We start from the raw sequence: 13,927 nt of genomic DNA, 5'->3' as shown, positions 1-13,927 counted from the left end.
CCAATTAAAAAATTTAACCAAAATGATATTATCCAAAAACATGTCATATTTATCTCCCCTTTCATAAAAAATAGATAGATGCAAGCGAAACAAGAGCATAAAAAATAAGTCGATAAAGATATTACCAATTTTGTGCGAGCAAAAAAAACTTTCGGCATAGTCTCCCCTTAAAATGAACAAATCTTCAAATACACAACATGGTTAAAAACACTTCCATATAAGTTTAAACAATTATAACAAACCAACAACTTCACCAAGTCATCAAGCAACACATAAGAATTAAGCATAAAACATCATCCAAATATAACATATCCAAATATTAAACAATCATCATCCGTAATCCATAATTATGCATATGAAAATGTAGGTGCATATACCCAAAATACACAAATTCGGTTTTGTAAAATAATGAGTGAAATGGATGATTTTAAACCGATTATATTGGTCCAAGAGATGATTTAAGATAATGGATGGTGTTGATTGGATCAAAAGTGGACTAAAAAGAGCTTAAATATGCAATTTCGGGTTTACAAAAATTGAGTGAAATGGATTTGTTTGAGCCAAGAAAATTGATCCTAGAGATGAATGAAGCTAATATATGATGTAGATTGGATAAAAAATGGGCTAAAGGAAGCTTGAAAATGTAGAGAGAGAAACAGGTAGAGTTAGGTTTTTGATTTTGGGTTTAATGTGGAGAGTTGATGAAATGAAGTTTTGAGAACGAAAATTGAAGGAGCAATAGATGAATAATGATTTGGATGATTGATTTTAACAAGAAAATGAGTGAAAGATGAAGAATTTTGAGAGAAATGAGATCACATCTTTCCATCAGCTTGAAGATGAGAGCTTGTGTGGTACATGGGAGAGATTTAAGGAGTTACTCAGGAGATGTCCTCATCATGGTATTCCTTGCTGTATACAGTTGGAAACTTTCTATAATGGTCTCAACCCAAGCATTAGATTGATGGTGGACGCTTCAGCAAATTGAACCTTGTTATCTAAGTCTTACAATGAGGCTTATGAAATTTTGGAGAGAATAGCCAACAATAACTATCAGTGGCCATTAACCAGACAAGCTGCGGCAAGAGGAATAGCAGGAGTACATAACGTAGATGTCTTGACAGTATTGTCAGCCCAAGTAACCTCATTAACAAATATGGTGAAAGCTATGACCACTGCTTCAGCAACTGTAAACCAAGTTGCCGAGATCTCTTGTGTTTATTATGGAGAGGGACACTTATTTGATAATTGTCTTGGGAATCCAGCTTCAGTCAATTATGTGGGCAGCTTCAATAGACAGAACTAAGACAATCTATATTCAAACACTTACAACCCTGGATGGAGACAACATCTGAACTTTTCATGGAATAATCAGAATCAGCCTGCTGCAGCATTCAGTGGACAGAACAAACTTGCTCAACCTTGTGGATTTTATCAACAAAATCAAGAGCAAATAAGCATCAACAATAATCAACTCAGTTCCCTTGAAGGTTTGATTAAGGATTATATTGTGAAGAATGAAGCAGTTGTCCAAAGTCATACTGTATCGTTGAGAAACTTGGAAAATCAAATTGGATAGCTTGCTACAGCATTGAGCAACAGACCTCAAGGTAGTTTACCCAGTAATACAGAGGACCCACAAAGAGACGGGAAAGAGCACTGTAAAGTGATTAACTTGAGATTTGGAAAGGATGTTCATAGTCCCGTTGGGGTGCCAAAAAGAAGAGCTGAGCCCACTTCAATCTAGAAAGAAACTCAAATTGAAAAAGAGTCACAATCCTCCACGTCACAACACACTGGTGAGAGCAGTCAAGCTGCAGCATTTGCCAAAAATGATTATCCAACACTTGTGGATAACGAGGTTGTAGCACCAACCCAGAACATGACAAAAGAAAAGCAGTCTGCACAACATGTTGCAGCACAGTAGTTTAGGTACCCACCACCCTTCCCTCAAAGATTTCAAAAGTAGGAACAAGATAAGTAATTCAGCAAAATCTTGGGAGTACTGAAACAATTACATATCAATATTCCTTTTGTGGAAGCTCTAAAGAAAATGCCAAATTATGCGAAATTTTTTAAAGATATCTTGACAAAGAAAAGAAGACTTGGAAAATTTGAGACAGTTGCTCTAACACAAGAGTGTAGCCGAATGCTTCAGAGTAAGATACCGCAGAAGATAAAGGATCCAGGAAGCTTCACAATCCCATGCTCCATAGGCACTAAATACAGTGGCAAAGCACTTTGTGATTCAAGGGCTAGCATCAATCTCATGCCTTTATAAGTGTTTAAGTAATTGGGAGTTGGTGAATGTAGACTAACAACAATAACTTTACAACTTGTTGACAGATCTCATGCATATCTAGAAGGAAAGATTGAAGATGTGTTGGTGAAGGTGGATAAATTTATTTTTCCAGTGGATTTCATTGTGCTAGACTTTGAGGCAGACAAAGAAGTGACAATCATTCTAAGGAGACCTTTCTTAGCCACGGGAAAGACTTTAATTGATGTTCAAAAAGGAGAATTAACCATGAAGGTGAATGACCAGCAAGTTACATTCAATGTGCTGGATGTCATGAAGAGTCCCGATGAGATTGAAGATTGTAATTTTATCAGTGTTGTGGACGTTGTTGTAGCAGAGAGATTACACAGTTGCTGCAGTAAGGAAGAAATCAATGCTGTAACATTTGAAGAACTTGATGATGAAGATCATGAAGCAGCTAACATAGCATGGTCAGGAGAGAAGCAACCCTTAAGAATTGACGAGCAAATCCAGCGAGAAACTCACTCCAGACCAACAAGAATTCAAGGTTAATAGGCCAAGAGTGAAGCACTATATAGGAGATGATGTGAACAGCCTAAAGAAAGATCGGTTCGTGAAGGTTCCAGGTTGAGGAAACAAGAAAGGTCAAGCTGAAAGACCTAAAATCAAGCGCTAATTAGGAGGCAACTCAATAAGGGAAGTTGTTTTAACTCTTTAAAGCATTAAATTTAGTTTTTAAATTATTGAATTTGTCTTGTTGTTATTTTAAGTGTGCATCTAATTTTTTATGTCTTTGTGTTAAATTGTAGCAGGTAAAAAAAAAACAAAAAAAATACAAAAAAACGAGCATGAAGGAATTGCTGCAGCATCACTTACTGCATGACATATAACAGAAGATTCTCAAACAACATAGGCATTTCTTGCTTTTGCAGCAGCAAATGGATTGATCAGATTTTATGATAAGGAGTGTTTGAGAAGTATATCCAAGAAAAAGTGACCCTTTACAACCTATGCTGCAGCATGCTTCCAGAAACAAGGCAGTACCCCTAACCGCTAGTTTATTTTACTTCTTGCTGTAAAACTTTTCTTTCATTTAGTTTTAATTTTCTAATTCATTCTGCATGTCCTTTTATTTAGTGTATGCATATCTGGTTTATGTGGTTTTGTTTTGTGTGCTTGTGAGGGCACAACACCACTCAAATTTGGAGGGGTTGTGTTTCTGAGTGCATGTGTTTATGCTTGTGTTGTGTGTTGTGTGAAGCTCTATTATCTAATACTTGTGTAGGGATTTGAAAACCTAATGAAGATAAATTGAGTGTTATTTAGTATTCATGAGAATGCCAAGTAGAGATAGTTATAGATGGAGGTTGAAATTATGTCTCGACACTTAGACTTTGGTTGAGTTTTATGAGAATCCTGTAGCAGAGCTAGGAAAACAAAAAAAAAAGAGTAGAAAATATCTCAAGTTTGGGGGAAAATTTTTATTGGATTGTGCCTGTTATGAAATAAATTATGCTCCAATGGTTTAAGTTGCTGAGTAACCAGGGTTGAGTATGCACCCCATATGCAAACTTGAGTCCAAAGGAAACAAGAGCTATGAGCAGTGCTGCAACAATTATATATAAAAAAAATTAAAAAAGCAAAAGAAAAAGGCAAAAAAAAATTTGGTGATGAAAGAATGAAAAATAAAGAGGTCTGCTGCCTAGGATACTGAGTAACCTGGTCTGTTCATGAGCCCCATGTTCAGCCTTGAGTCAAAGGCATCCAAAGGTAAGACCTAGATATAACATCCTGAATGCGTTGCTGTAGCAAATCTGACATGTACTTTGAATGAGTAATTGGGTGTCGTCATTACAAGTGATAGGCATTCACATGAAAGCTCAATGTTGCATTGAAGGGTTTAACTGAAAAAAAATTATTATTGTTGTAGCACAGTTTGAATATAATTGTGAGTTCTGCTCCCCCATATGTGAATATATTTGTGTTCTACCTCTGAATTGTATACAAAAAGTTTATGCAATATTATAGCACCTCTGGAATTTGATCAAAGTGGCACATACACACTTTGGACAGAATGAAGCCTAAGTCTAGAATTGAACTACTATGGCAATTTTGTATGATTAAGAGTGTGGTCTAAAGGTGGAAGAATCCTTGCAAATTTGATGACAGAGTTAAGTTATTTGTTGCATGATTGTGTAATTATAGAGTGTGTGTTGTTGTCATTACTTGAGGACAAGTAACGATTTAAGTTTGGGGGTGTGATAACTCTATGAAATGAGAGTTATTATGGCAATTCTAGACTTAAATCAAGATCACTTAGAGAGTAAATGATGTGTTTTTATTGCATTTTTGTTACATTTTGCATAAACATTCATTTTAGTTTAGTCTTAATAAGTTTTGCTTGATTTAAAGTAATTTGTGCTCAAATTATGTGCATAATTGTAGGTTTCCAGAAGCTTATAATTCATGGAAGGAATGCTGATGCAATAGGCTGGCAAAAAGGAAGAAGAACATGGCTATAAAAGAATTGAAACAAATCTTGAACAGTGCAGTTGTTGTAGCCGTTGCTGTAGCAACCATTACTGTAGCCGTTGCTGTAGCAATCTTGGAACAACGATAGAGAAAATTTCGTGCGGGATACTTACATAATTGGGATCTGCAGTTTCCTAATTTGACTTATGCACGCCCTACGCTTCCGTTTACCCTAATTTTCAACTATAAAAGAAGCACACATCATAAGAATTAGAGAGAACCGTCACCCAAGGAGAAAAACCACAAAGAAACAAAAGAAAAACAAGATTCAAGAGAGAGATTAAGGGCTGCACAAGAGGAAAATTGCAGAAATCAATTGGGAGCTCATTCATTTTTATTCTTCTCTTGCTTTCTCGTTTTCTATTTATTTATGGGGATGTGTTTCATGGCTGAAACTTTGTTCTTTATTTTTCTTTTACAAACCATGAACTAAATTTATTTGTGGTTAAGTGATAAACAATCTTGATGGTTTATTGACTAGAAATATGTGTTGCTGCATGTTTACTGGAGCAGTTTGTTTTGATAGTATTTATTTTATTCGTTATTTCGGTTGATCACCCATTTAATGATACTAGCTAATGAAGAGCAGCACAAGGGCCTATCTTAGTGGAATATATCAAAACAACACTTGATCTTAAATTTAGTTTCCCGGATTGAGTTTTACTTGAGTCCCAAAAGGGTCATGCTTGATTTAAGATTAGTGATGAACTAGACATAAGGATTCACCTTGTAGGGTAAATAGAACCTAAGCGTGTAATGTTATATCTTATGTTGGCATAGCAACTGATCACTGTTAAGTTGCATATAGATATAAGATATCCAACATGCGACGACTGAGGATACATAAGGATTCTGCCCAGTGCTGTAGCAAATGTTGTAACAACCGAGCCAACCATTAGAAAATAGTCAAGACCATTAGAAGAGTTTATTCACTCAACTACTATATATTCCTATTAGTTTTATCCTTGAGCTTGACGTAATAGTTTACTTTGTTGCATTTTATTTATTACGTTTTTATTTTAATTAGTATATTAGTTTCATTAATTGTTTATTTTATTTTAGCACAAAATATGCACTGTTAAGATTGTTGTAGCAAATCTGATAACATCAATCCCTATGGAGACGATCTTAAATACTCATCACTTTATTACTTGTTGTGTACACTTGCACATTGACACCAATAGCATTAGTATTTATACACTAACAGATCGACACTCGTCACTGTTGATGTATTCTACAATAGATTCGTGCACTTGCAAGTTCAATAAAATTTTCACAACATCTATATCAGACAAGAAAGTCTGAAGTAGCCATACGTATGAGTCAACTATCTCATTTGTAAACGATATGAATATGAAGACTGTAATTCTACGATAATAGCATATGCCAACAAGTGTTATGAGAGGTTTTTGATATAACTTAATCTTGTACATTGCCTTAAATGCCAAAACATCACCAAAACATTGAGAGTCATAACATGTTATACAATCAGTCCATAGCCTATTTTCATCATCAAGTGTCTACCCAAAACATAGCCCAAGTTCATATTAAGCTTTTATAGCAAAGTATACTATAATTATGTTTGAATCAAAATCTTTAACTTTAGCACGAGTCCAAACATCTGGTGTAATTTGAACATCTCAGCGAGTACACCTTAGGTTGTGTTACCCTGGAACCTGATTAGCCTTGTAATTTATAAATTGACACATTTTAACACCAATATGCTTTAATGTCTTAGCTTACGCAAGTTCCATATCTTTAACTTTCTGATGTGAATGAATAAGATGGACTTCCTTAGCAAAAGCCAAAGTATGGCTATATCCAGACCTGGATTCTTTCACAATGTATTTACTAACAAATTCATCATAATTCACTTGAATCATGCTCGATAACCAGTAGTGTGATTAGTCATGGTTCTTGCATCTTACTATAATTTTGAGCATATTTTCCATCTTTAAGCTTTTCCATATGACAAACCTACCGATGAATTATGATTCATCTAGACATTTTTCCTTTATGTCGTATGTCATCTTTCTTCACATCGAAATCAATTATTCAGGCATAATTGTTATACCATAATTATGTATCATTTACTGAGTCGAAATAAGTGCCAAGTACATATGATGCTAATAAAACCTCATTCTTTGTGGACTCAGTTGATTGATCATATAATGAGGTCAATTCATGGTTATTTGAGGCAATAGATGTTTGTAACTTGCTATTATTATAGATTATATTTAACCATCATACAACAATAATATAATAAATGAATTAACAAAATAATAACAAATATTATGGGTTAACATAATTCACATCCATATTAGAAGTAAATTAATGACATCAAATATGAGTTAACATACTTTACATCCATATTAGTAAAACAATAATAAAAAAGTATGGGTTAACATAATTCACATCTATATTATTAATAAAATGATATCATCAAATATGGGTTAACAAACTTCGCGACATGAAAAATAGTAAATCTACTATCTTATTTAGAACATATACTTTAGTTGGAGAGAAACCAAACTTTCATGAAAATTAAGGCTCTAAGATGAAGAGCGCCTCTTAAATATTTTTTCTTCAAAGAGATCTAAAAGAATTTCTTTTTAACAATGAGTGAGTATTGGAAGCCTTCTCCCAAGGTTCCAACAACGCCTTTAAACTTCTACCACACAGAACCAACTTCTCAAAATCATCCAATTCCACAAAGTAAGAATTAATTACCTTACGACCTATAAAGTGAGTTTGGAAGCATTTGGCCAAGGGAGTAGTGGAGAAATGGATTCTCTCAAAGTCATAAGTCTCCCTATGAGGTATTGTGTTCCTCCTTGCAGCTTGTTTTTTTTTTTTTTTGTCCTTGAGGTTTCAGATATTGATATGGATGCAATAATGGGAATTTTTGAAACTTGATGAAATTAAAAAATTGAACCAATTAAAATGAATATAAAGGGTATAAGAAGTGATTTGGATGCTCAATTTGGTGAAAAGTGACGAAAAACCAACAAAAATTAAAGAAAACGGTTTAGTTCATCACTAGGGTTTCAAATTGGGGTTTTGAGATTTTAGGCTTGAAATGATGTTTTGATCAGTTAGAAATGTCCTAAAAGTGATTATAAATAATTCTATAACTTCAATATGGCTAGAAAATGCAAGAAAAGTGAGAATTTTATGGAAATAAGGCTTGGATGCCATCGGTAGAGAGAAAATGATGAGGTGGCAATTGGAAAACGAAAAAGAAAACCTAGGAATAATGTTTTATCGCATGAAAACGGCGAGCAAAAACAGTTATCCGTTAACCTTAAATGGTTATCTGTTAACACAAACAACCTCTCTGTTTTTAATCGGTAATCCATTATTCTGAATTGGTGAATCGATAACGTGTTGTTTTATTTCTTGAGTTTATGTTTTTAAATGGTAATCTGTTTACTTTCAAACAATCATCTATTTATTTTAACTATGATTTCGCACATTTATTACCATCAAGAACTCCCATCAGCCATGTATCAGTTCCTTTATTTTAAACTATCACAAATCATTTCCTAAGAGGAAGTGATTGAGATGTGTCTATAATTATAAAAGAAGAGGTAACTTCTACTCTTGATTTGAGCATTTAACCTACAATATGATTGAGTTTGTGCAGCCAATTCAAGTTGAAATGTCACAACCAATTATCAATATGGTTATACATTGAAGGCATAAAGTTCTACTTGAAGAAGATTTGGTTCAAGGATAAAGTTAATTAACAGGTGTTATTGAGAGAGATTTGGTGAAAGTCTTGATAGGCTTAATGGTTTTTCATTTGTCTAAGATTTCATGTTCTATAAATGTCATGAGCAAATGTAAAAAGAAGATGAAATATGGCTTTTTCAAATTTCAAGGAAGATAAACAACAATGGATATGGGTTCAAGTATCAAGAGGAATTGATGCTTAACTACAAGTTCAATGCTCCAAATTGCACTCAAACTCAATGATGGGTTTTCTTTTACTACTAAAGGAATGATGCACGACAATTATTTTAGCAAGTGTTTCAATTTTTATTGATTAGATTTTACTAGAGTTATATTTTAGTATGTTAATTCAATTTCTGTATTTTATTTTCTTAGGCTAGTGGATTTGCTCTTGAAATTCTAGTCAAGTAACCCATGAGAGGGTGAATATTTTTTTAATTAAACAAATGAAATCACAAAATAATTTAAACTAATTCCTTAAGAGATTCAATAACAGTAAATATAACAATGAATAAGTTTAAAAAGATAAGGGAGAGAAGGCAAACACGAAGTTTTTATGTAGTTTGGCAAAACGCGCATACATCAACACCCTCCAAGCAAACCTAGATTGAAGATTCCACTATTGAAGACTTAGAATCTAAGGCTTCAAGAAGTTTACAATTGACTTCCAAGGTGTTAATAAACCTTTGCAATTAAAGATGATCCCACACTTTCTCACCAAGTGTTTCCTCACACTTACAATCACTTAATTTTGATATTGAAATGCAAATTACAAGAAATGCACTTTCACAAGTGTATATTTACAAATGATAGCTCAAACATAGATTCAATGAATGTATATAAGCAAATAAAAGCTCAAGACTCTTTAAACTTTGATAAAAATAGCCAAAAATTCATATTTCAAAAGTGCTTTTCTTTGCTATTTATAGATTGAACAATAAAGCTAGCCGTTGTTGACTTTCGGGTATAATCAGTTTACTACTTCCCAGTAAACAGTTTACCATTTGCTTATGTGGCACTTACAGTTATGGCTAAAATTTGAAATTCTTGCTTAAGTGGTTTACTACTTTAAGAAAACAGTTTGCCGCTTGATTTCAATAAATCATCTTCATGAAATTGGTTTGCCGATTTAGCTTTATCAGTTTATCGTTTGATTCTAGAGAGTTAATTTGATGCAATTGGTTTGCCGCTTCAGCTTTATCGGTTTACCATTTGATTCTAGAGAGCTAATTTAATGCAATCGGTTTGTCACTTTCCATTTAGCAATATGCCGATTATGTCCAGAAGCTAGTTTTAATTTAATCGGCTTACTATTTGGATTATAGCGAATTACCGTTTGAGCATAGAAATGAATTTCTATCTAAAAAACTTTTACAGAAACGTGCTTATACCGAGAATTTGGAATTATATTCACATGATAGAATTTTCCTCTAGAAAATACAAAGAAAGCAATTTTAAGAACTTTTAAAAGAAAATTCAACATTCATTTTCTTGTTTTAAAAACAAAATAAAAGAATATGTATATTTCATATTTTACCCATGACTCATGGTTTGTTATCATCAAAATTGAAATGCTATATAACCATATAGTTTAATGATCTCCCCATTTCTTATGACAAAACACGTTATGTATTTTTAACTTTTATAAGGGCACCCCTTGAATGTATGCATATGTTACAAAAATCAAATGGACTAACAAATTTCAAATTTAAAACTACCCCTGCAAGTGTGTGTGTGTGTGTGTTACAATTGTTTATCCTAAATGTATTCTCAACACAAGCACTTCAAAATAGAACATATGCTCAACACTTCCACAAAAAACACTTAAAAACATATTCTCAACATTTCAAAGTACTCACAACTTCAAAAATGTATGCTTAATACTTCAAAATACATATACTATGTCCTCTTCATCATAAAAAAGACTAACATGTAAAAAGAGAGTAGAAAAATTACCACGATAGAACCAATATCATGCCCGAAAGTTTAAGTGAACTCCCCCTATCAATCATCAAAAACTCAAGACAAGCATCAATAAGCATTGAACCAAAGTGTCTAAACCAAGCAGTATCAACAATATCTAATAAAAAAAATATTATCCATCGCACATGATAATGATAATGATAAAAATTTTGTTGTGTCAGAGCAAAATACAAAAATAGAACATAAAATATGAGCTATTGGGTTGATCGTGGTGGTAAAAATGGATAGGGAACACCAAGATGCTCAAATGAAAGTCGCTGGCCATTAGGTATCTATTGCTATTACTTGAAGAGATGCTGATGCTCGTCAAAAATGTGTTGTTGAAAGCTTGTTTTGTTGTACAGAGAGTGTCCTAACTCTTTAAGCAATTATTGAAGAGTAACCTCTCTGGAAGTATGTGTGTCTGAAGTAGGTATGGTAGAAGTAGATACGTCTGGACCATGTGCAGGCAGATGTGGATTTATATGTTTACCGTGAGGTCGTAGTGGTGAAGAAAAATTAGGCTACTAACTGGGAGGTATGACATCGTTGAGTGTATGCTGGTTGTCAAGAGTAATCAAAGTATACTTATTCTTGAAAGTCTTCACCCATTGTTTATTCATGCAGTCATATCCCAAACTACATATGGCCTCATCCCTTAAATGTTTAGTGGGCTCAAAAGTAGGTTCGTCGATGGGCACTCTAAAATGCCTAAGAATCATAGCTATAAAGTTATCATATGGAAAGGAGTGGTTAGTGACCTCAGGAATACTAAGCATACGATGAATGATAGTGTATCCAACATTAACCGAACGACCCCATAACAAAGAATCTATCAAAGCTACATCTAAACGAGTGATCTATTCTGCATGCCACTTCCTAGTAGTGACAACATGCTAAAGTATGCTATATATAACACGAGACTATAAACACAGACAATAGGCACAGAGATGGATGTTACTAATATTATCAGTTGAATCAACACACCCACAAATGTTCCTAACAACATCTACATATGTTTGACTAGAAAACACTAGAGCTTTCCTAGAAGTATACAGTTTAAGACCATCACCTAGAGTCCCTAAGATAGAATTCAAATCACCTACACCAAATTCTATGGGAACACCACCAACGTTAGTTATTACTCAATTCTGACATTCTGCAAAATTATCCATAATCGACTAAAACACCTTAACTAAGTCTGGGTACACATTCTCCTCAATAATTAAAGCATTAGCCCAACCAACTATTTCCAACAATTCCTTCAAATTTTAATTATAAATTCTAAGAGAAGTCATGTAAGCCATTTCTACATAATAAAAAGGAAGTACCGTAGGCGGCATAAACTTGAGGAAGAAATGGCTGGCCATTAGTGCTGTTGGAAAGTGTGTTGACTCGAAATCAAGGTACTCATCATCATCATCATCATCATGTCGTGCTCGTTTTGATTCGGGTGCCGATTGTTTGCCTTTCTCCTTTCCCTTTCCAGTTTGTCTACTTAGACTACACATAAATGAAAAATCCTTAAAATGAACCGATTAAACTGAAGCAAATGATGTTTGAAAGTGATTTGAAATTTCAATTTATTAAAAATTGATGAAATGTGGATCAAATTGATCTAGAGATAAAGTATGATGATTTCCTAGGCTTGATTTGGCATAAAAATTGAAGAAATGAAGGATTTCAAAGTGAGAGAGGCACATTTGGTTTCAGAGAAAGAAAGAAAACGACCTACTAAAAAAGAAAAAGATGTTAGCCTGTATGGCTATAAATATTGATTTTGATGATAACAAACCATATGTATTGATTAAGTAAAGATTTATGAATTGTGCTTTTATAATAAGAAAATAATGTTATGGAATTAAAGTATTTTGGACTAAAATGAAAGTATTTTTAAATCTTTGATAGTGTTTTAAATTTCGAATTTAGACATATTTGAAACTATTTAAATATTTTGGGTCATTCTATAATTTCACATAGTTTGGGTGAAATCATAATTTTAAAAATTTTGGGATTGACAAAGCATTATTTAAAAATTATGAAATTGGACCTATTTGAAAGTTTTCATAACGTTTTGGGCCATAATATAGTTTTATAAAGTTTTGGGGTCAAACTATAATTTTAAAAAAATTTCACTGTAGCAGTTACTGTAGCAATCGGCTAGCTGGATATGGTAAACGGCAATCTGAATTTTGGGTAGTAAGCTTCTGGAGCATAAATGGCTATTCGAATTTCACAAGCGGCAATTCGGATTTCAAAAGCGGCTATCCGGATATGAAAAGCGGCAGGCTGGATATTGTGAAATTCAAATTTTTGCCTTAACGGTAACATAAAAGTGGCTTACCGGATTCCTAAACGGCAAGCCGGTTATGACCAAAATGTGCATAACGGCTAGTTTTTTAGCTCAAACTATAAAAACTCAAATCCAATTCATTTTCAAGCTCTTTAGCAAGCATAAACAAAAAGCACATGAGATATCTTGAGCTTTTAATTTGCAAATCACAAAACATTAAATCATCTCTTGTTCTTCATTTTTGAATATCTACTCTTTGAGTGAGTTTTATTGTAACTTTCATTTCTTCATCTTAATTGTAAGAGTTTGAGTGTGTGAGACACTTGAGTGAAGAGATTGGGAGATAATCTCTTTGTTGTAAAGGTTCATTGACACCTTGAAGTCAATTGTAAACGGTTGAAGCCTTAGAAAGGCTCGGATAATGAAATCCTCAAGCTTGGATCGCTTAGAGGGGTGGACGTAGGTGAGGATTGCCGAACCACGTAAAAATTCATGTGTTTGTTTCTCTTCTCCCTTACTCATTTGTTATTGTACTTTTATTGAACTTATTGCTTTCAATTTTTATTAAGACATTAGATTGCTTGTGTGGATTTGCTAGGATAATTTTTAAAATTCCAATTCACCCCCCCACTTGGGTTGCACACTTATATTTCATTTGGTATCAGAGTAAGGTGCTCTTATTTAGACTTAACCGTCTAGAGCTAAAGATCAATGGCAACTCAAAATGATTCCATATTTAGGGAAGGACAGTCCACCACTAGACCACCTTACTTTGATGGAAACGATTACCCGTATTGGAAAACTATGATGAGAATTTACTTGCAAGCCTTGGATTATGAAAGTTGGGAAATCGTTAATGAGGGTCATTTCATAAAAATGAAGCCGGGGAAGATATTCCAAAACCTTCACGGAAATAGAATGAATTCGAAAAGAGAAAAGCTTCTCTAAACTCCAAGGCTATGAATGTCTTGTTTTGTGCACTAGATAAGAAAGAGTTTCATAGAGTGTCTAGTTGCGAAAGTGCTAATGAAATTTGGCACAAACTTGAAGTTGGCTATGAAGGCACGAACCAAGTGAAAGAATCTAAAATAAGTAGGTACACTCAACAATATGAATTGTTCCAAATGGAACAAAATAAGAATGTG

General features: G+C 33.6%; 1 pseudogene; it reads right to left on the bottom strand.

The window, feature by feature from the left end:
• Positions 1 to 803: 803 nt before the first annotated feature.
• Positions 804 to 904, bottom strand: LOC112096020 (annotated as a pseudogene).
• Positions 905 to 13,927: the final 13,023 nt, after the last annotated feature.

This window comes from Citrus clementina, unplaced genomic scaffold (genome assembly GCF_000493195.1).
Source record: "Citrus clementina cultivar Clemenules unplaced genomic scaffold, Citrus_clementina_v1.0 scaffold_1, whole genome shotgun sequence".
Lineage (NCBI taxonomy): Eukaryota > Viridiplantae > Streptophyta > Magnoliopsida > Sapindales > Rutaceae > Citrus > Citrus x clementina.
Note: the sequence above shows the minus strand (reverse complement) of the source record. Positions and strands in the feature narration are given on the sequence as shown.